This window comes from Denticeps clupeoides, unplaced genomic scaffold (genome assembly GCF_900700375.1).
Source record: "Denticeps clupeoides unplaced genomic scaffold, fDenClu1.1, whole genome shotgun sequence".
Classification (NCBI taxonomy): Eukaryota; Metazoa; Chordata; class Actinopteri; order Clupeiformes; family Denticipitidae; genus Denticeps; species Denticeps clupeoides.
The window spans coordinates 1-21,065 of NW_021630072.1; the positions used below are offsets into that span (position 1 = coordinate 1).

The 21,065-nt window shown below is 38.8% G+C and overlaps 22 pseudogenes; all 22 read left to right on the top strand.

Moving 5' to 3' along the window:
- Positions 1–98: 98 nt before the first annotated feature.
- On the top strand, positions 99–217 carry LOC114782184 (uncharacterized; annotated as a pseudogene).
- Positions 218–1,034: 817 nt separating this feature from the next.
- LOC114782187 (uncharacterized) lies at positions 1,035–1,153 on the top strand (annotated as a pseudogene).
- A 161-nt stretch (positions 1,154–1,314) lies between these two features.
- On the top strand, positions 1,315–1,433 carry LOC114782195 (uncharacterized; annotated as a pseudogene).
- A 160-nt stretch (positions 1,434–1,593) lies between these two features.
- LOC114782196 (uncharacterized) lies at positions 1,594–1,712 on the top strand (annotated as a pseudogene).
- Positions 1,713–1,873: 161 nt separating this feature from the next.
- On the top strand, positions 1,874–1,992 carry LOC114782175 (uncharacterized; annotated as a pseudogene).
- A 2,264-nt stretch (positions 1,993–4,256) lies between these two features.
- On the top strand, positions 4,257–4,375 carry LOC114782197 (uncharacterized; annotated as a pseudogene).
- A 1,350-nt stretch (positions 4,376–5,725) lies between these two features.
- Positions 5,726–5,844, top strand: LOC114782185 (uncharacterized; annotated as a pseudogene).
- A 159-nt stretch (positions 5,845–6,003) lies between these two features.
- LOC114782176 (uncharacterized) lies at positions 6,004–6,122 on the top strand (annotated as a pseudogene).
- A 158-nt stretch (positions 6,123–6,280) lies between these two features.
- Positions 6,281–6,399, top strand: LOC114782177 (uncharacterized; annotated as a pseudogene).
- A 1,071-nt stretch (positions 6,400–7,470) lies between these two features.
- LOC114782178 (uncharacterized) lies at positions 7,471–7,589 on the top strand (annotated as a pseudogene).
- Positions 7,590–8,945: 1,356 nt separating this feature from the next.
- LOC114782188 (uncharacterized) lies at positions 8,946–9,064 on the top strand (annotated as a pseudogene).
- Positions 9,065–9,222: 158 nt separating this feature from the next.
- Positions 9,223–9,341, top strand: LOC114782179 (uncharacterized; annotated as a pseudogene).
- A 1,075-nt stretch (positions 9,342–10,416) lies between these two features.
- Positions 10,417–10,535, top strand: LOC114782189 (uncharacterized; annotated as a pseudogene).
- Positions 10,536–11,609: 1,074 nt separating this feature from the next.
- Positions 11,610–11,728, top strand: LOC114782180 (uncharacterized; annotated as a pseudogene).
- A 1,074-nt stretch (positions 11,729–12,802) lies between these two features.
- Positions 12,803–12,921, top strand: LOC114782190 (uncharacterized; annotated as a pseudogene).
- A 1,073-nt stretch (positions 12,922–13,994) lies between these two features.
- LOC114782191 (uncharacterized) lies at positions 13,995–14,113 on the top strand (annotated as a pseudogene).
- An 800-nt stretch (positions 14,114–14,913) lies between these two features.
- Positions 14,914–15,032, top strand: LOC114782192 (uncharacterized; annotated as a pseudogene).
- A 1,074-nt stretch (positions 15,033–16,106) lies between these two features.
- On the top strand, positions 16,107–16,225 carry LOC114782181 (uncharacterized; annotated as a pseudogene).
- A 1,078-nt stretch (positions 16,226–17,303) lies between these two features.
- On the top strand, positions 17,304–17,422 carry LOC114782182 (uncharacterized; annotated as a pseudogene).
- Positions 17,423–18,500: 1,078 nt separating this feature from the next.
- On the top strand, positions 18,501–18,619 carry LOC114782193 (uncharacterized; annotated as a pseudogene).
- A 1,355-nt stretch (positions 18,620–19,974) lies between these two features.
- On the top strand, positions 19,975–20,093 carry LOC114782194 (uncharacterized; annotated as a pseudogene).
- A 160-nt stretch (positions 20,094–20,253) lies between these two features.
- LOC114782183 (uncharacterized) lies at positions 20,254–20,372 on the top strand (annotated as a pseudogene).
- Positions 20,373–21,065: the final 693 nt, after the last annotated feature.

The following is a 21,065-nucleotide window of genomic DNA, read 5'->3' on the forward strand; positions in this document are numbered from 1 at the left end:
TTTTTCCATCATAATTTGATAGTAAAGCGGGAGTTTTCGCACTTTATAATGTTTTCAAAGTCCTTTTGTTTAAAGTCCAGGATTTTCAAGCAGAGTTTGCTTACGGACATGCCAGCTGAAGATTGCCCAATCTTGTCTGATCTCAGAAGCTAAGAAGGCTTGGGCCTGGTTAGTACTTGAATGGGAGACTACATGGGAATGCCAGGTACTGTAAGCTTTAACTATTGTAAAACTTTTAAAACGAAAGTATTTACATCACTTTGTTAACTTTTTTTAAAGTAAGTTAAGGGGTGGTACTTTCTTTCTTTAGTATGTTTTCCCGCCTTTTTTTCTTTTTTTTTTTTTTTTTTAACTTCTCTTCAGGTTTCTTTGTCTGTGTGTGCTCTACAACGATCATACACAGGCTTGGCTATGGAGTGGGGTGGAGCTGAATCGATTAGGTGGGGTTTTCCAGCCCTCGGCCTTCAGGTGCTACGCACCCTGATGTCAATTTAATATCTGATATGTCATATTAAGCGGATTTTTATAACAGGGGAGTCGGCAATAGGGCCTGCTCCATCCGCTTTATTCATCGACCCAGTATTGCATTGCCTCTAGAAGGTGTGCACTTTATTGTTGTTTTGCAAATAAAAGCTTACCACTCCAACTGTTTGCCTTTTCCTCCATCATAATTTGACAGTAAAGCGGGAGTTTTCACTCTTTGATATGTGTTCAAGCCCCTTTGGTTTAAAGTTCAAGATTTTCAAGCAGAGTTTGTGTACGGACAAACCAGCTGAAGAATGCCCAATCTGTCTGATCTCAGAAGCTAAGAAGGCTTGGGCCTGGTTATTACTTGGATGGGAGACTACCTGGGAATACCAGGTGCTGTAAGCTTTAACTATTGAAAAACTTTTAAAATGAAAGTATTTACATGGCTTTGTTAGCTTTTTTTGCCTTTTCTCCATCATAATTTGACAGTAAAGCGGGAGTTTTCGCACTTTATAATGTGTTTCAAAGCCCTTTGGTTTAAAGTTCAAGATTTTCAAGCAGAGTTTGTGTACGGACAAACCAGCTGAAGAATGCCCAATCTTGTCTGATCTCAGAAGCTAAGAAGGCTTGGGCCTGGTTAGTACTTGGATGGGAGACTACCTGGGAATACCAGGTGCTGTAAGCTTTAACTATTGAAAAACTTTTAAAATGAAAGTATTTACATGGCTTTGTTAGCTTTTTTGCCTTTTCTTCCATCATAATTTGATAGTAAAGCGGGAGTTTTCGCACTTTATAATGTTTTCAAAGCCCCTTTGGTTTAAAGTTCAAGATTTTCAAGCAGAGTTTGTGTACGGACAAACCAGCTGAAGAATGCCCAATCTTGTCTGATCTCAGAAGCTAAGAAGGCTTGGGCCTGGTTAGTACTTGGATGGGAGACTACCTGGGAATACCAGGTGCTGTAAGCTTTAACTATTGAAAAACTTTTAAATGAAAGTATTTACATGGCTTTGTTAGCTTTTTTTGCCTTTTCTCCATCATAATTTGACAGTAAAGCGGGAGTTTTCACTCTTTGATATGTGTTTCAAGCCCCTTTGGTTTAAAGTTCAAGATTTTCAAGCAGAGTTTGTGTACGGACAAACCAGCTGAAGAATGCCCAATCTTGTCTGATCTCAGAAGCTAAGAAGGCTTGGGCCTGGTTAGTACTTGGATGGGAGACTACCTGGGAATACCAGGTGCTGTAAGCTTTAACTATTGAAAAACTTTTAAAATGAAAGTATTTACATGGCTTTGTTAGCTTTTTTTGCCTTTTCTCCATCATAATTTGACAGTAAAGCGGGAGTTTTCGCACTTTATAATGTTTTCAAAGCCCTTTGGTTTAAAGTTCCAAGATTTTCAAGCAGAGTTTGCTTACGGACATGCCAGCTGAAGATTGCCCAATCTTGTCTGATCTCAGAAGCTAAGAAGGCTTGGGCCTGGTTAGTACTTGGATGGGAGACTACCTGGGAATACCAGGTGCTGTAAGCTTTAACTATTGAAAAACTTTTAAAATAAAAGTATTTACATGGCTTTGTTAGCTTTTTTGCCTTTTCTCAGTCATAATTTGACAGTAAAGCGGGAGTTTTCGCACTTTATAATGTTTTCAAAGCCCTTTTGTTTAAAGTCCAAGATTTTCAAGCAGAGTTTGCTTACAGACATGCCAGCTGAAGATTGCCCAATCTTGTCTGATCTCAGAAGCTAAGAAGGCCTGGGCCTGGTTAGTACTTGGATGGGAGACTACGTAGGAATGCCAGGTGCAGTAAGCTTTAACTATTGAAAACTTTTAAAATGAAAGTATTTACATCACTTTGTTAACTTTTTTAAAGTAAGTTAAGGGGTATTTTCTTTCTTTGATATGTTTTCCCGCCTTTTTCTTTTTTTTTTTTTTTTTAACTTCTCTTCAGGTTTCTTTGTCTGTGTGTGCTCTACAACGATCATTCACAGGCTTGGAGCTGAATCGATTAGGTGGGGTTTTCCAGCCCTCGGCCTTCAGGTGCTACGCACCCTGATGTCAGTTTAATATCTGATATGTCATATTAAGCAGATTTTTAGAACAGGGAGTCGGCAATAGGGCCTGCTCCATCCGCTCCATTCATCGACCCAGTATTGCATTGCCTCTAGAAGGTGTGCACTTTATTTGTTGTATTGCAAATAAAAGCTTACCACTCCAACTTTTTGCCTTTTCTCCATCATAATTTGACAGTAAAGCGGGAGTTTTAACTCTTTGATATGTGTTCAAGCCCTTTGGTTTAAAGTTCAAGATTTTCAAGCAGAGTTTGTGTACTGGACAAACCAGCTGAAGAATGCCCAATCTTGTCTGATCTCAGAAGCTAAGAAGGCTTGGGCCTGGTTAGTACTTGGATGGGAGACTACCTGGGAATACCAGGTGCTGTAAGCTTTAACTATTGAAAAACTTTTAAAATGAAAGTATTTACATGGCTTTGTTAGCTTTTTTGCCTTTTCTCCATCATAATTTGACAGTAAAGCGGGAGTTTTCACTCTTTGATATGTGTTCAAGCCCCTTTGGTTTAAAGTTCAAGATTTTCAAGCAGAGTTTGTGTACGGACAAACCAGCTGAAGAATGCCCAATCTTGTCTTATCTCAGAAGCTAAGAAGGCTTGGGCCTGGTTAGTACTTGGATGGGAGACTACCTGGGAATGCCAGGTGCTGTAAGCTTTAACTATTGAAAAACTTTTAAAATGAAAGTATTTACATGGCTTTGTTAGCTTTTTTGCCTTTTCTCCATCATAATTTGACAGTAAAGCGGGAGTTTTCACTCTTTGATATGTGTTTAAGCCCCTTTGGTTTAAAGTTCAAGATTTTCAAGCAGAGTTTGTGTACGGACAAACCAGCTGAAGAATGCCCAATCTTGTCTTATCTCAGAAGCTAAGAAGGCTTGGGCCTGGTTAGTACTTGGATGGGAGACTACCTGGGAATACCAGGTGCTGTAAGCTTTAACTATTGAAAAACTTTTAAAATAAAAGTATTTACATGGCTTTGTTAGCTTTTTTGCCTTTTCTCCAGTCATAATTTGACAGTAAAGCGGGAGTTTTCGCACTTTATAATGTTTTCAAAGCCCTTTTGTTTAAAGTCCAAGATTTTCAAGCAGAGTTTGCTTACAGACATGCCAGCTGAAGATTGCCCAATCTTGTCTGATCTCAGAAGCTAAGAAGGCCTGGGCCTGGTTAGTACTTGGATGGGAGACTACGTAGGAATGCCAGGTGCAGTAAGCTTTAACTATTGAAAACTTTTAAAATGAAAGTATTTACATCACTTTGTTAACTTTTTTTAAAGTAAGTTAAGGGGTATTTTCTTTCTTTGATATGTTTTCCCGCCTTTTTTCTTTTTTTTTTTTTTTTTTTTTAACTTCTCTTCAGGTTTCTTTGTCTGTGTGTGCTCTACAACGATCATTCACAGGCTTGGAGCTGAATCGATTAGGTGGGGTTTTCCAGCCCTCGGCCTTCAGGTGCTACGCACCCTGATGTCAGTTTAATATCTGATATGTCATATTAAGCGGATTTTTAGAACAGGGAGTCGGCAATAGGGCCTGCTCCATCCGCTCCATTCATCGACCCAGTATTGCATTGCCTCTAGAAGGTGTGCACTTTATTTGTTGTATTGCAAATAAAAGCTTACCACTCCAACTTTTTGCCTTTTCTCCATCATAATTTGACAGTAAAGCGGGAGTTTTCACTCTTTGATATGTGTTCAAGCCCCTTTGGTTTAAAGTTCAAGATTTTCAAGCAGAGTTTGTGTACGGACAAACCAGCTGAAGAATGCCCAATCTTGTCTGATCTCAGAAGCTAAGAAGGCTTGGGCCTGGTTAGTACTTGGATGGGAGACTACCTGGGAATACCAGGTGCTGTAAGCTTTAACTATTGAAAAACTTTTAAAATGAAAGTATTTACATGGCTTTGTTAGCTTTTTTTGCCTTTTCTCCATCATAATTTGACAGTAAAGCGGGAGTTTTCACTCTTTGATATGTGTTCAAGCCCCTTTGGTTTAAAGTTCAAGATTTTCAAGCAGAGTTTGTGTACGGACAAACCAGCTGAAGAATGCCCAATCTTGTCTTATCTCAGAAGCTAAGAAGGCTTGGGCCTGGTTAGTACTTGGATGGGAGACTACCTGGGAATACCAGGTGCTGTAAGCTTTAACTATTGAAAAACTTTTAAAATGAAAGTATTTACATGGCTTTGTTAGCTTTTTTGCCTTTTCTCCATCATAATTTGACAGTAAAGCGGGAGTTTTCACTCTTTGATATGTGTTTAAGCCCCTTTGGTTTAAAGTTCAAGATTTTCAAGCAGAGTTTGTGTACGGACAAACCAGCTGAAGAATGCCCAATCTTGTCTTATCTCAGAAGCTAAGAAGGCTTGGACCTGGTTAGTACTTGGATGGGAGACTACCTGGGAATACCAGGTGCTGTAAGCTTTAACTATTGAAAAACTTTTAAAATAAAAGTATTTACATGGCTTTGTTAGCTTTTTTGCCTTTTCTCAGTCATAATTTGACAGTAAAGCGGGAGTTTTCGCACTTTATAATGTTTTCAAAGCCCTTTTGTTTAAAGTCCAAGATTTTCAAGCAGAGTTTGCTTACAGACATGCCAGCTGAAGATTGCCCAATCTTGTCTGATCTCAGAAGCTAAGAAGGCCTGGGCCTGGTTAGTACTTGGATGGGAGACTACGTAGGAATGCCAGGTGCAGTAAGCTTTAACTATTGAAAACTTTTAAAATGAAAGTATTTACATCACTTTGTTAACTTTTTTTAAAGTAAGTTAAGGGGTATTTTCTTTCTTTGATATGTTTTCCCGCCTTTTTTCTTTTTTTTTTTTTTTTTTAACTTCTCTTCAGGTTTCTTTGTCTGTGTGTGCTCTACAACGATCATTCACAGGCTTGGAGCTGAATCGATTAGGTGGGGTTTTCCAGCCCTCGGCCTTCAGGTGCTACGCACCCTGATGTCAGTTTAATATCTGATATGTCATATTAAGCGGATTTTTAGAACAGGGAGTCGGCAATAGGGCCTGCTCCATCCGCTCCATTCATCGACCCAGTATTGCATTGCCTCTAGAAGGTGTGCACTTTATTTGTTGTATTGCAAATAAAAGCTTACCACTCCAACTTTTTGCCTTTTCTCCATCATAATTTGACAGTAAAGCGGGAGTTTTAACTCTTTGATATGTGTTCAAGCCCTTTGGTTTAAAGTTCAAGATTTTCAAGCAGAGTTTGTGTATGGACAAACCAGCTGAAGAATGCCCAATCTTGTCTGATCTCAGAAGCTAAGAAGGCTTGGGCCTGGTTAGTACTTGGATGGGAGACTACCTGGGAATACCAGGTGCTGTAAGCTTTAACTATTGAAAAACTTTTAAAATGAAAGTATTTACATGGCTTTGTTAGCTTTTTTGCCTTTTCTCCATCATAATTTGACAGTAAAGCGGGAGTTTTCACTCTTTGATATGTGTTCAAGCCCCTTTGGTTTAAAGTTCAAGATTTTCAAGCAGAGTTTGTGTACGGACAAACCAGCTGAAGAATGCCCAATCTTGTCTGATCTCAGAAGCTAAGAAGGCTTGGGCCTGGTTAGTACTTGGATGGGAGACTACCTGGGAATACCAGGTGCTGTAAGCTTTAACTATTGAAAAACTTTTAAAATGAAAGTATTTACATGGCTTTGTTAGCTTTTTTGCCTTTTCTCCATCATAATTTGACAGTAAAGCGGGAGTTTTCACTCTTTGATATGTGTTAAGCCCCTTTGGTTTAAAGTTCAAGATTTTCAAGCAGAGTTTGTGTACGGACAAACCAGCTGAAGAATGCCCAATCTTGTCTGATCTCAGAAGCTAAGAAGGCTTGGGCCTGGTTAGTACTTGGATGGGAGACTACCTGGGAATACCAGGTGCTGTAAGCTTTAACTATTGAAAAACTTTTAAAATGAAAGTATTTACATGGCTTTGTTAGCTTTTTTGCCTTTTCTCCATCATAATTTGACAGTAAAGCGGGAGTTTTCACTCTTTGATATGTGTTTAAGCCCCTTTGGTTTAAAGTTCAAGATTTTCAAGCAGAGTTTGTGTACGGACAAACCAGCTGAAGAATGCCCAATCTTGTCTTATCTCAGAAGCTAAGAAGGCTTGGGCCTGGTTAGTACTTGGATGGGAGACTACCTGGGAATACCAGGTGCTGTAAGCTTTAACTATTGAAAAACTTTTAAAATAAAAGTATTTACATGGCTTTGTTAGCTTTTTTGCCTTTTCTCAGTCATAATTTGACAGTAAAGCGGGAGTTTTCGCACTTTATAATGTTTTCAAAGCCCTTTTGTTTAAAGTCCAAGATTTTCAAGCAGAGTTTGCTTACAGACATGCCAGCTGAAGATTGCCCAATCTTGTCTGATCTCAGAAGCTAAGAAGGCCTGGGCCTGGTTAGTACTTGGATGGGAGACTACGTAGGAATGCCAGGTGCAGTAAGCTTTAACTATTGAAAACTTTTAAAATGAAAGTATTTACATCACTTTGTTAACTTTTTTTAAAGTAAGTTAAGGGGTATTTTCTTTCTTTGATATGTTTTCCCGCCTTTTTTCTTTTTTTTTTTTTTTTTTAACTTCTCTTCAGGTTTCTTTGTCTGTGTGTGCTCTACAACGATCATTCACAGGCTTGGAGCTGAATCGATTAGGTGGGGTTTTCCAGCCCTCGGCCTTCAGGTGCTACGCACCCTGATGTCAGTTTAATATCTGATATGTCATATTAAGCGGATTTTTAGAACAGGGAGTCGGCAATAGGGCCTGCTCCATCCGCTCCATTCATCGACCCAGTATTGCATTGCCTCTAGAAGGTGTGCACTTTATTTGTTGTATTGCAAATAAAAGCTTACCACTCCAACTTTTTGCCTTTTCTCCATCATAATTTGACAGTAAAGCGGGAGTTTTAACTCTTTGATATGTGTTCAAGCCCTTTGGTTTAAAGTTCAAGATTTTCAAGCAGAGTTTGTGTACGGACAAACCAGCTGAAGAATGCCCAATCTTGTCTGATCTCAGAAGCTAAGAAGGCTTGGGCCTGGTTAGTACTTGGATGGGAGACTACCTGGGAATACCAGGTGCTGTAAGCTTTAACTATTGAAAAACTTTTAAAATGAAAGTATTTACATGGCTTTGTTAGCTTTTTTGCCTTTTCTCCATCATAATTTGACAGTAAAGCGGGAGTTTTCACTCTTTGATATGTGTTAAGCCCCTTTGGTTTAAAGTTCAAGATTTTCAAGCAGAGTTTGTGTACGGACAAACCAGCTGAAGAATGCCCAATCTTGTCTTATCTCAGAAGCTAAGAAGGCTTGGGCCTGGTTAGTACTTGGATGGGAGACTACCTGGGAATACCAGGTGCTGTAAGCTTTAACTATTGAAAAACTTTTAAAATGAAAGTATTTACATGGCTTTGTTAGCTTTTTTGCCTTTTCTCCATCATAATTTGACAGTACAGTAAAGCGGGAGTTTTCACTCTTTGATATGTGTTTAAGCCCCTTTGGTTTAAAGTTCAAGATTTTCAAGCAGAGTTTGTGTACGGACAAACCAGCTGAAGAATGCCCAATCTTGTCTTATCTCAGAAGCTAAGAAGGCTTGGGCCTGGTTAGTACTTGGATGGGAGACTACCTGGGAATACCAGGTGCTGTAAGCTTTAACTATTGAAAAACTTTTAAAATAAAAGTATTTACATGGCTTTGTTAGCTTTTTTGCCTTTTCTCCAGTCATAATTTGACAGTAAAGCGGGAGTTTTCGCACTTTATAATGTTTTCAAAGCCCTTTTGTTTAAAGTCCAAGATTTTCAAGCAGAGTTTGCTTACAGACATGCCAGCTGAAGATTGCCCAATCTTGTCTGATCTCAGAAGCTAAGAAGGCCTGGGCCTGGTTAGTACTTGGATGGGAGACTACGTAGGAATGCCAGGTGCAGTAAGCTTTAACTATTGAAAACTTTTAAAATGAAAGTATTTACATCACTTTGTTAACTTTTTTTAAAGTAAGTTAAGGGGTATTTTCTTTCTTTGATATGTTTTCCCGCCTTTTTTCTTTTTTTTTTTTTTTTTTTAACTTCTCTTCAGGTTTCTTTGTCTGTGTGTGCTCTACAACGATCATTCACAGGCTTGGAGCTGAATCGATTAGGTGGGGTTTTCCAGGCCTCGGCCTTCAGGTGCTACGCACCCTGATGTCAATTTAATATCTGATATGTCATATTAAGCGGATTTTTAGAACAGGGAGTCGGCAATAGGGCCTGCTCCATCCGCTCCATTCATCGACCCAGTATTGCATTGCCTCTAGAAGGTGTGCACTTCATTTGTTGTATTGCAAATAAAAGCTTACCACTCCAACTTTTTGCCTTTTCTCCATCATAATTTGACAGTAAAGCGGGAGTTTTAACTCTTTGATATGTGTTCAAGCCTTTTTGGTTTAAAGTTCAAGATTTTCAAGCAGAGTTTGTGTATGGACAAACCAGCTGAAGAATGCCCAATCTTGTCTGATCTCAGAAGCTAAGAAGGCTTGGGCCTGGTTAGTACTTGGATGGGAGACTACCTGGGAATACCAGGTGCTGTAAGCTTTAACTATTGAAAAACTTTTAAAATGAAAGTATTTACATGGCTTTGTTAGCTTTTTTGCCTTTTCTCATCATAATTTGACAGTAAAGCGGGAGTTTTCACTCTTTGATATGTGTTCAAGCCCCTTTGGTTTAAAGTTCAAGATTTTCAAGCAGAGTTTGTGTACGGACAAACCAGCTGAAGAATGCCCAATCTTGTCTGATCTCAGAAGCTAAGAAGGCTTGGGCCTGGTTAGTACTTGGATGGGAGACTACCTGGGAATACCAGGTGCTGTAAGCTTTAACTATTGAAAAACTTTTAAAATGAAAGTATTTACATGGCTTTGTTAGCTTTTTTGCCTTTTCTCCATCATAATTTGACAGTAAAGCGGGAGTTTTCACTCTTTGATATGTGTTTAAGCCCCTTTGGTTTAAAGTTCAAGATTTTCAAGCAGGGTTTGTGTACGGACAAACCAGCTGAAGAATGCCCAATCTTGTCTTATCTCAGAAGCTAAGAAGGCTTGGGCCTGGTTAGTACTTGGATGGGAGACTACCTGGGAATACCAGGTGCTGTAAGCTTTAACTATTGAAAAACTTTTAAAATAAAAGTATTTACATGGCTTTGTTAGCTTTTTTGCCTTTTCTCAGTCATAATTTGACAGTAAAGCGGGAGTTTTCGCACTTTATAATGTTTTCAAAGCCCTTTTGTTTAAAGTCCAAGATTTTCAAGCAGAGTTTGCTTACAGACATGCCAGCTGAAGATTGCCCAATCTTGTCTGATCTCAGAAGCTAAGAAGGCCTGGGCCTGGTTAGTACTTGGATGGGAGACTACGTAGGAATGCCAGGTGCAGTAAGCTTTAACTATTGAAAACTTTTAAAATGAAAGTATTTACATCACTTTGTTAACTTTTTTTAAAGTAAGTTAAGGGGTATTTTCTTTCTTTGATATGTTTTCCCGCCTTTTTTCTTTTTTTTTTTTTTTTTTTTTAACTTCTCTTCAGGTTTCTTTGTCTGTGTGTGCTCTACAACGATCATTCACAGGCTTGGAGCTGAATCGATTAGGTGGGGTTTTCCAGGCCTCGGCCTTCAGGTGCTACGCACCCTGATGTCAATTTAATATCTGATATGTCATATTAAGCGGATTTTTAGAACAGGGAGTCGGCAATAGGGCCTGCTCCATCCGCTCCATTCATCGACCCAGTATTGCATTGCCTCTAGAAGGTGTGCACTTCATTTGTTGTATTGCAAATAAAAGCTTACCACTCCAACTTTTTGCCTTTTCTCCATCATAATTTGACAGTAAAGCGGGAGTTTTAACTCTTTGATATGTGTTCAAGCCTTTTTGGTTTAAAGTTCAAGATTTTCAAGCAGAGTTTGTGTATGGACAAACCAGCTGAAGAATGCCCAATCTTGTCTGATCTCAGAAGCTAAGAAGGCTTGGGCCTGGTTAGTACTTGGATGGGAGACTACCTGGGAATACCAGGTGCTGTAAGCTTTAACTATTGAAAAACTTTTAAAATGAAAGTATTTACATGGCTTTGTTAGCTTTTTTGCCTTTTCTCCATCATAATTTGACAGTAAAGCGGGAGTTTTCACTCTTTGATATGTGTTCAAGCCCCTTTGGTTTAAAGTTCAAGATTTTCAAGCAGAGTTTGTGTACGGACAAACCAGCTGAAGAATGCCCAATCTTGTCTTATCTCAGAAGCTAAGAAGGCTTGGGCCTGGTTAGTACTTGGATGGGAGACTACCTGGGAATACCAGGTGCTGTAAGCTTTAACTATTGAAAAACTTTTAAAATAAAAGTATTTACATGGCTTTGTTAGCTTTTTTGCCTTTTCTCCATCATAATTTGACAGTAAAGCGGGAGTTTTCGCACTTTATAATGTTTTCAAAGCCCTTTTGTTTAAAGTCCAAGATTTTCAAGCAGAGTTTGCTTACAGACAATGCCAGCTGAAGATTGCCCAATCTTGTCTGATCTCAGAAGCTAAGAAGGCTTGGGCCTGGTTAGTACTTGGATGGGAGACTACGTAGGAATGCCAGGTGCAGTAAGCTTTAACTATTGAAAACTTTTAAAATGAAAGTATTTACATCACTTTGTTAACTTTTTTTAAAGTAAGTTAAGGGGTATTTTCTTTCTTTGATATGTTTTCCCGCCTTTTTTCTTTTTTTTTTTTTTTTTTTTAACTTCTCTTCAGGTTTCTTTGTCTGTGTGTGCTCTACAACGATCATTCACAGGCTTGGAGCTGAATCGATTAGGTGGGGTTTTCCAGCCCTCGGCCTTCAGGTGCTACGCACCCTGATGTCAGTTTAATATCTGATATGTCATATTAAGCGGATTTTTAGAACAGGGAGTCGGCAATAGGGCCTGCTCCATCCGCTCCATTCATCGACCCAGTATTGCATTGCCTCTAGAAGGTGTGCACTTTATTTGTTGTATTGCAAATAAAAGCTTACCACTCCAACTTTTTGCCTTTTCTCCATCATAATTTGACAGTAAAGCGGGAGTTTTAACTCTTTGATATGTGTTCAAGCCCCTTGGTTTAAAGTTCAAGATTTTCAAGCAGAGTTTGTGTACGGACAAACCAGCTGAAGAATGCCCAATCTTGTCTGATCTCAGAAGCTAAGAAGGCTTGGGCCTGGTTAGTACTTGGATGGGAGACTACCTGGGAATACCAGGTGCTGTAAGCTTTAACTATTGAAAAACTTTTAAAATGAAAGTATTTACATGGCTTTGTTAGCTTTTTTGCCTTTTCTCCATCATAATTTGACAGTAAAGCGGGAGTTTTCACTCTTTGATATGTGTTTAAGCCCCTTTGGTTTAAAGTTCAAGATTTTCAAGCAGAGTTTGTGTACGGACAAACCAGCTGAAGAATGCCCAATCTTGTCTTATCTCAGAAGCTAAGAAGGCTTGGGCCTGGTTAGTACTTGGATGGGAGACTACCTGGGAATACCAGGTGCTGTAAGCTTTAACTATTGAAAAACTTTTAAAATAAAAGTATTTACATGGCTTTGTTAGCTTTTTTGCCTTTTCTCCATCATAATTTGACAGTAAAGCGGGAGTTTTCGCACTTTATAATGTTTTCAAAGCCCTTTTGTTTAAAGTCCAAGATTTTCAAGCAGAGTTTGCTTACAGACATGCCAGCTGAAGATTGCCCAATCTTGTCTGATCTCAGAAGCTAAGAAGGCTTGGGCCTGGTTAGTACTTGGATGGGAGACTACGTAGGAATGCCAGGTGCAGTAAGCTTTAACTATTGAAAACTTTTAAAATGAAAGTATTTACATCACTTTGTTAACTTTTTTTAAAGTAAGTTAAGGGGTATTTTCTTTCTTTGATATGTTTTCCCGCCTTTTTTCTTTTTTTTTTTTTTTTTTTTAACTTCTCTTCAGGTTTCTTTGTCTGTGTGTGCTCTACAACGATCATTCACAGGCTTGGAGCTGAATCGATTAGGTGGGGTTTTCCAGCCCTCGGCCTTCAGGTGCTACGCACCCTGATGTCAATTTAATATCTGATATGTCATATTAAGCGGATTTTTAGAACAGGGAGTCGGCAATAGGGCCTGCTCCATCCGCTCCATTCATCGACCCAGTATTGCATTGCCTCTAGAAGGTGTGCACTTCATTTGTTGTATTGCAAATAAAAGCTTACCACTCCAACTTTTTGCCTTTTCTCCATCATAATTTGACAGTAAAGCGGGAGTTTTAACTCTTTGATATGTGTTCAAGCCTTTTTGGTTTAAAGTTCAAGATTTTCAAGCAGAGTTTGTGTATGGACAAACCAGCTGAAGAATGCCCAATCTTGTCTGATCTCAGAAGCTAAGAAGGCTTGGGCCTGGTTAGTACTTGGATGGGAGACTACCTGGGAATACCAGGTGCTGTAAGCTTTAACTATTGAAAAACTTTTAAAATGAAAGTATTTACATGGCTTTGTTAGCTTTTTTTGCCTTTTCTCCATCATAATTTGACAGTAAAGCGGGAGTTTTCACTCTTTGATATGTGTTCAAGCCCCTTTGGTTTAAAGTTCAAGATTTTCAAGCAGAGTTTGTGTACGGACAAACCAGCTGAAGAATGCCCAATCTTGTCTTATCTCAGAAGCTAAGAAGGCTTGGGCCTGGTTAGTACTTGGATGGGAGACTACCTGGGAATACCAGGTGCTGTAAGCTTTAACTATTGAAAAACTTTTAAAATAAAAGTATTTACATGGCTTTGTTAGCTTTTTTGCCTTTTCTCCATCATAATTTGACAGTAAAGCGGGAGTTTTCGCACTTTATAATGTTTTCAAAGCCCTTTTGTTTAAAGTCCAAGATTTTCAAGCAGAGTTTGCTTACAGACATGCCAGCTGAAGATTGCCCAATCTTGTCTGATCTCAGAAGCTAAGAAGGCCTGGGCCTGGTTAGTACTTGGATGGGAGACTACGTAGGAATGCCAGGTGCAGTAAGCTTTAACTATTGAAAACTTTTAAAATGAAAGTATTTACATCACTTTGTTAACTTTTTTTAAAGTAAGTTAAGGGGTATTTTCTTTCTTTGATATGTTTTCCCGCCTTTTTTCTTTTTTTTTTTTTTTTTTAACTTCTCTTCAGGTTTCTTTGTCTGTGTGTGCTCTACAACGATCATTCACAGGCTTGGAGCTGAATCGATTAGGTGGGGTTTTCCAGCCCTCGGCCTTCAGGTGCTACGCACCCTGATGTCAGTTTAATATCTGATATGTCATATTAAGCGGATTTTTAGAACAGGGAGTCGGCAATAGGGCCTGCTCCATCCGCTCCATTCATCGACCCAGTATTGCATTGCCTCTAGAAGGTGTGCACTTTATTTGTTGTATTGCAAATAAAAGCTTACCACTCCAACTTTTTGCCTTTTCTCCATCATAATTTGACAGTAAAGCGGGAGTTTTAACTCTTTGATATGTGTTCAAGCCCTTTTGGTTTAAAGTTCAAGATTTTCAAGCAGAGTTTGTGTATGGACAAACCAGCTGAAGAATGCCCAATCTTGTCTGATCTCAGAAGCTAAGAAGGCTTGGGCCTGGTTAGTACTTGGATGGGAGACTACCTGGGAATACCAGGTGCTGTAAGCTTTAACTATTGAAAAACTTTTAAAATAAAAGTATTTACATGGCTTTGTTAGCTTTTTTGCCTTTTCTCCATCATAATTTGACAGTAAAGCGGGAGTTTTCGCACTTTATAATGTTTTCAAAGCCCTTTTGTTTAAAGTCCAAGATTTTCAAGCAGAGTTTGCTTACAGACATGCCAGCTGAAGATTGCCCAATCTTGTCTGATCTCAGAAGCTAAGAAGGCCTGGGCCTGGTTAGTACTTGGATGGGAGACTACGTAGGAATGCCAGGTGCAGTAAGCTTTAACTATTGAAAACTTTTAAAATGAAAGTATTTACATCACTTTGTTAACTTTTTTTTAAAGTAAGTTAAGGGGTATTTTCTTTCTTTGATATGTTTTCCCGCCTTTTTTCTTTTTTTTTTTTTTTTTTTTTTTTAACTTCTCTTCAGGTTTCTTTGTCTGTGTGTGCTCTACAACGATCATTCACAGGCTTGGAGCTGAATCGATTAGGTGGGGTTTTCCAGCCCTCGGCCTTCAGGTGCTACGCACCCTGATGTCAGTTTAATATCTGATATGTCATATTAAGCGGATTTTTAGAACAGGGAGTCGGCAATAGGGCCTGCTCCATCCGCTCCATTCATCGACCCAGTATTGCATTGCCTCTAGAAGGTGTGCACTTTATTTGTTGTATTGCAAATAAAAGCTTACCACTCCAACTTTTTGCCTTTTCTCCATCATAATTTGACAGTAAAGCGGGAGTTTTAACTCTTTGATATGTGTTCAAGCCCTTTGGTTTAAAGTTCAAGATTTTCAAGCAGAGTTTGTGTATGGACAAACCAGCTGAAGAATGCCCAATCTTGTCTGATCTCAGAAGCTAAGAAGGCTTGGGCCTGGTTAGTACTTGGATGGGAGACTACCTGGGAATACCAGGTGCTGTAAGCTTTAACTATTGAAAAACTTTTAAAATGAAAGTATTTACATGGCTTTGTTAGCTTTTTTGCCTTTTCTCCATCATAATTTGACAGTAAAGCGGGAGTTTTCACTCTTTGATATGTGTTTAAGCCCCTTTGGTTTAAAGTTCAAGATTTTCAAGCAGAGTTTGTGTACGGACAAACCAGCTGAAGAATGCCCAATCTTGTCTTATCTCAGAAGCTAAGAAGGCTTGGGCCTGGTTAGTACTTGGATGGGAGACTACCTGGGAATACCAGGTGCTGTAAGCTTTAACTATTGAAAAACTTTTAAAATAAAAGTATTTACATGGCTTTGTTAGCTTTTTTGCCTTTTCTCCATCATAATTTGACAGTAAAGCGGGAGTTTTCGCACTTTATAATGTTTTCAAAGCCCTTTTGTTTAAAGTCCAAGATTTTCAAGCAGAGTTTGCTTACAGACATGCCAGCTGAAGATTGCCCAATCTTGTCTGATCTCAGAAGCTAAGAAGGCCTGGGCCTGGTTAGTACTTGGATGGGAGACTACGTAGGAATGCCAGGTGCAGTAAGCTTTAACTATTGAAAACTTTTAAAATGAAAGTATTTACATCACTTTGTTAACTTTTTTTAAAGTAAGTTAAGGGGTATTTTCTTTCTTTGATATGTTTTCCCGCCTTTTTTCTTTTTTTTTTTTTTTTTTTTAACTTCTCTTCAGGTTTCTTTGTCTGTGTGTGCTCTACAACGATCATTCACAGGCTTGGAGCTGAATCGATTAGGTGGGGTTTTCCAGCCCTCGGCCTTCAGGTGCTACGCACCCTGATGTCAGTTTAATATCTGATATGTCATATTAAGCGGATTTTTAGAACAGGGAGTCGGCAATAGGGCCTGCTCCATCCGCTCCATTCATCGACCCAGTATTGCATTGCCTCTAGAAGGTGTGCACTTTATTTGTTGTATTGCAAATAAAAGCTTACCACTCCAACTTTTTGCCTTTTCTCCATCATAATTTGACAGTAAAGCGGGAGTTTTAACTCTTTGATATGTGTTCAAGCCCCTTTGGTTTAAAGTTCAAGATTTTCAAGCAGAGTTTGTGTACGGACAAACCAGCTGAAGAATGCCCAATCTTGTCTGATCTCAGAAGCTAAGAAGGCTTGGGCCTGGTTAGTACTTGGATGGGAGACTACCTGGGAATACCAGGTGCTGTAAGCTTTAACTATTGAAAAACTTTTAAAATGAAAGTATTTACATGGCTTTGTTAGCTTTTTTTGCCTTTTCTCCATCATAATTTGACAGTAAAGCGGGAGTTTTCACTCTTTGATATGTGTTTAAGCCCCTTTGGTTTAAAGTTCAAGATTTTCAAGCAGAGTTTGTGTACGGACAAACCAGCTGAAGAATGCCCAATCTTGTCTTATCTCAGAAGCTAAGAAGGCTTGGGCCTGGTTAGTACTTGGATGGGAGACTACCTGGGAATACCAGGTGCTGTAAGCTTTAACTATTGAAAAACTTTTAAAATAAAAGTATTTACATGGCTTTGTTAGCTTTTTTGCCTTTTCTCCATCATAATTTGACAGTAAAGCGGGAGTTTTCGCACTTTATAATGTTTTCAAAGCCCTTTTGTTTAAAGTCCAAGATTTTCAAGCAGAGTTTGCTTACAGACATGCCAGCTGAAGATTGCCCAATCTTGTCTGATCTCAGAAGCTAAGAAGGCCTGGGCCTGGTTAGTACTTGGATGGGAGACTACGTAGGAATGCCAGGTGCAGTAAGCTTTAACTATTGAAAACTTTTAAAATGAAAGTATTTACATCACTTTGTTAACTTTTTTTTAAAGTAAGTTAAGGGGTATTTTCTTTCTTTGATATGTTTTCCCGCCTTTTTTCTTTTTTTTTTTTTTTTTTTTTTAACTTCTCTTCAGGTTTCTTTGTCTGTGTGTGCTCTACAACGATCATTCACAGGCTTGGAGCTGAATCGATTAGGTGGGGTTTTCCAGCCCTCGGCCTTCAGGTGCTACGCACCCTGATGTCAGTTTAATATCTGATATGTCATATTAAGCGGATTTTTAGAACAGGGAGTCGGCAATAGGGCCTGCTCCATCCGCTCCATTCATCGACCCAGTATTGCATTGCCTCTAGAAGGTGTGCACTTTATTTGTTGTATTGCAAATAAAAGCTTACCACTCCAACTTTTTGCCTTTTCTCCATCATAATTTGACAGTAAAGCGGGAGTTTTCACTCTTTGATATGTGTTCAAGCCCCTTTGGTTTAAAGTTCAAGATTTTCAAGCAGAGTTTGTGTACGGACAAACCAGCTGAAGAATGCCCAATCTTGTCTGATCTCAGAAGCTAAGAAGGCTTGGGCCTGGTTAGTACTTGGATGGGAGACTACCTGGGAATACCAGGTGCTGTAAGCTTTAACTATTGAAAAACTTTTAAAATGAAAGTATTTACATGGCTTTGTTAGCTTTTTTGCCTTTTCTCCATCATAATTTGACAGTAAAGCGGGAGTTTTCACTCTTTGATATGTGTTTAAGCCCCTTTGGTTTAAAGTTCAAGATTTTCAAGCAGAGTTTGTGTACGGACAAACCAGCTGAAGAATGCCCAATCTTGTCTTATCTCAGAAGCTAAGAAGGCTTGGGCCTGGTTAGTACTTGGATGGGAGACTACCTGGGAATACCAGGTGCTGTAAGCTTTAACTATTGAAAAACTTTTAAAATAAAAGTATTTACATGGCTTTGTTAGCTTTTTTGCCTTTTCTCCATCATAATTTGACAGTAAAGCGGGAGTTTTCGCACTTTATAATGTTTTCAAAGCCCTTTTGTTTAAAGTCCAAGATTTTCAAGCAGAGTTTGCTTACAGACAAACCAGCTGAAGATTGCCCAATCTTGTCTGATCTCAGAAGCTAAGAAGGCCTGGGCCTGGTTAGTACTTGGATGGGAGACTACGTAGGAATGCCAGGTGCAGTAAGCTTTAACTATTGAAAACTTTTAAAATGAAAGTATTTACATCACTTTGTTAACTTTTTTTTAAAGTAAGTTAAGGGGTATTTTCTTTCTTTGATATGTTTTCCCGCCTTTTTTCTTTTTTTTTTTTTTTTTTTTTTTAACTTCTCTTCAGGTTTCTTTGTCTGTGTGTGCTCTACAACGATCATTCACAGGCTTGGAGCTGAATCGATTAGGTGGGGTTTTCCAGCCCTCGGCCTTCAGGTGCTACGCACCCTGATGTCAGTTTAATATCTGATATGTCATATTAAGCGGATTTTTAGAACAGGGAGTCGGCAATAGGGCCTGCTCCATCCGCTCCATTCATCGACCCAGTATTGCATTGCCTCTAGAAGGTGTGCACTTTATTTGTTGTATTGCAAATAAAAGCTTACCACTCCAACTTTTTGCCTTTTCTCCATCATAATTTGACAGTAAAGCGGGAGTTTTCACTCTTTGATATGTGTTCAAGCCCTTTTGGTTTAAAGTTCAAGATTTTCAAGCAGAGTTTGTGTATGGACAAACCAGCTGAAGAATGCCCAATCTTGTCTGATCTCAGAAGCTAAGAAGGCTTGGGCCTGGTTAGTACTTGGATGGGAGACTACCTGGGAATACCAGGTGCTGTAAGCTTTAACTATTGAAAAACTTTTAAAATGAAAGTATTTACATGGCTTTGTTAGCTTTTTTTGCCTTTTCTCCATCATAATTTGACAGTAAAGCGGGAGTTTTCACTCTTTGATATGTGTTCAAGCCCCTTTGGTTTAAAGTTCAAGATTTTCAAGCAGAGTTTGTGTACGGACAAACCAGCTGAAGAATGCCCAATCTTGTCTTATCTCAGAAGCTAAGAAGGCTTGGGCCTGGTTAGTACTTGGATGGGAGACTACCTGGGAATACCAGGTGCTGTAAGCTTTAACTATTGAAAAACTTTTAAAATGAAAGTATTTACATGGCTTTGTTAGCTTTTTTGCCTTTTCTCCATCATAATTTGACAGTAAAGCGGGAGTTTTCACTCTTTGATATGTGTTTAAGCCCCTTTGGTTTAAAGTTCAAGATTTTCAAGCAGAGTTTGTGTACGGACAAACCAGCTGAAGAATGCCCAATCTTGTCTTATCTCAGAAGCTAAGAAGGCTTGGGCCTGGTTAGTACTTGGATGGGAGACTACCTGGGAATACCAGGTGCTGTAAGCTTTAACTATTGAAAAACTTTTAAAATAAAAGTATTTACATGGCTTTGTTAGCTTTTTTGCCTTTTCTCCATCATAATTTGACAGTAAAGCGGGAGTTTTCGCACTTTATAATGTTTTCAAAGCCCTTTTGTTTAAAGTCCAAGATTTTCAAGCAGAGTTTGCTTACAGACATGCCAGCTGAAGATTGCCCAATCTTGTCTGATCTCAGAAGCTAAGAAGGCCTGGGCCTGGTTAGTACTTGGATGGGAGACTACGTAGGAATGCCAGGTGCAGTAAGCTTTAACTATTGAAAACTTTTAAAATGAAAGTATTTACATCACTTTGTTAACTTTTTTTTAAAGTAAGTTAAGGGGTATTTTCTTTCTTTGATATGTTTTCCCGCCTTTTTTCTTTTTTTTTTTTTTTTTTTTTTAACTTCTCTTCAGGTTTCTTTGTCTGTGTGTGCTCTACAACGATCATTCACAGGCTTGGAGCTGAATCGATTAGGTGGGGTTTTCCAGCCCTCGGCCTTCAGGTGCTACGCACCCTGATGTCAGTTTAATATCTGATATGTCATATTAAGCGGATTTTTAGAACAGGGAGTCGGCAATAGGGCCTGCTCCATCCGCTCCATTCATCGACCCAGTATTGCATTGCCTCTAGAAGGTGTGCACTTTATTTGTTGTATTGCAAATAAAAGCTTACCACTCCAACTTTTTGCCTTTTCTCCATCATAATTTGACAGTAAAGCGGGAGTTTTAACTCTTTGATATGTGTTCAAGCCCTTTGGTTTAAAGTTCAAGATTTTCAAGCAGAGTTTGTGTATGGACAAACCAGCTGAAGAATGCCCAATCTTGTCTGATCTCAGAAGCTAAGAAGGCTTGGGCCTGGTTAGTACTTGGATGGGAGACTACCTGGGAATACCAGGTGCTGTAAGCTTTAACTATTGAAAAACTTTTAAAATGAAAGTATTTACATGGCTTTGTTAGCTTTTTTTGCCTTTTCTGCATCATAATTTGACAGTAAAGCGGGAGTTTTCACTCTTTGATATGTGTTCAAGCCCCTTTGGTTTAAAGTTCAAGATTTTCAAGCAGAGTTTGTGTACGGACAAACCAGCTGAAGAATGCCCAATCTTGTCTGATCTCAGAAGCTAAGAAGGCTTGGGCCTGGTTAGTACTTGGATGGGAGACTACCTGGGAATACCAGGTGCTGTAAGCTTTAACTATTGAAAAACTTTTAAAATGAAAGTATTTACATGGCTTTGTTAGCTTTTTTGCCTTTTTCTCCATCATAATTTGACAGTAAAGCGGGAGTTTTCGCACATTATAATGTTATCAAAGCCCTTTTGGTTTAAAGTTCAAGATTTTCAAGCAGAGTTTGTGTACGGACAAACCAGCTGAAGAATGCCCAATCTTGTCTTATCTCAGAAGCTAAGAAGGCTTGGGCCTGGTTAGTACTTGGATGGGAGACTACCTGGGAATACCAGGTGCTGTAAGCTTTAACTATTGAAAAACTTTTAAATGAAAGTATTTACATGGCTTGTTAGCTTTTTTGCCTTTTCTCCAGTCATAAATTTGACAGTAAAGCGGGAGTTTTCGCACTTTTCTAATGTTTCAAAGCCCTTTTGTTTAAAGTCCAAGATTTTCAAACTGCAGCAGAGTTTGCTTACAGACATGCCAGCTCGAAGATTGCCCAATCTTGTCTGATCTCAGAAGCCTAGAAGGCTTGGGCCTGGTTCTACTTGGTATGGGAGACTACGTTGGAATGCCCAGGTGCAGTAAGCTTTAACTATTGAAAACTTTTAAAATGAAGTATTTACATCACTTTGTAACTTTTTTTTAAAGTAAGTAAGGGGTATTTTCTTCTTTGATATGTTTTCCCGGCCTTTCTTCTTTTTTTTTTTTTTTTTAA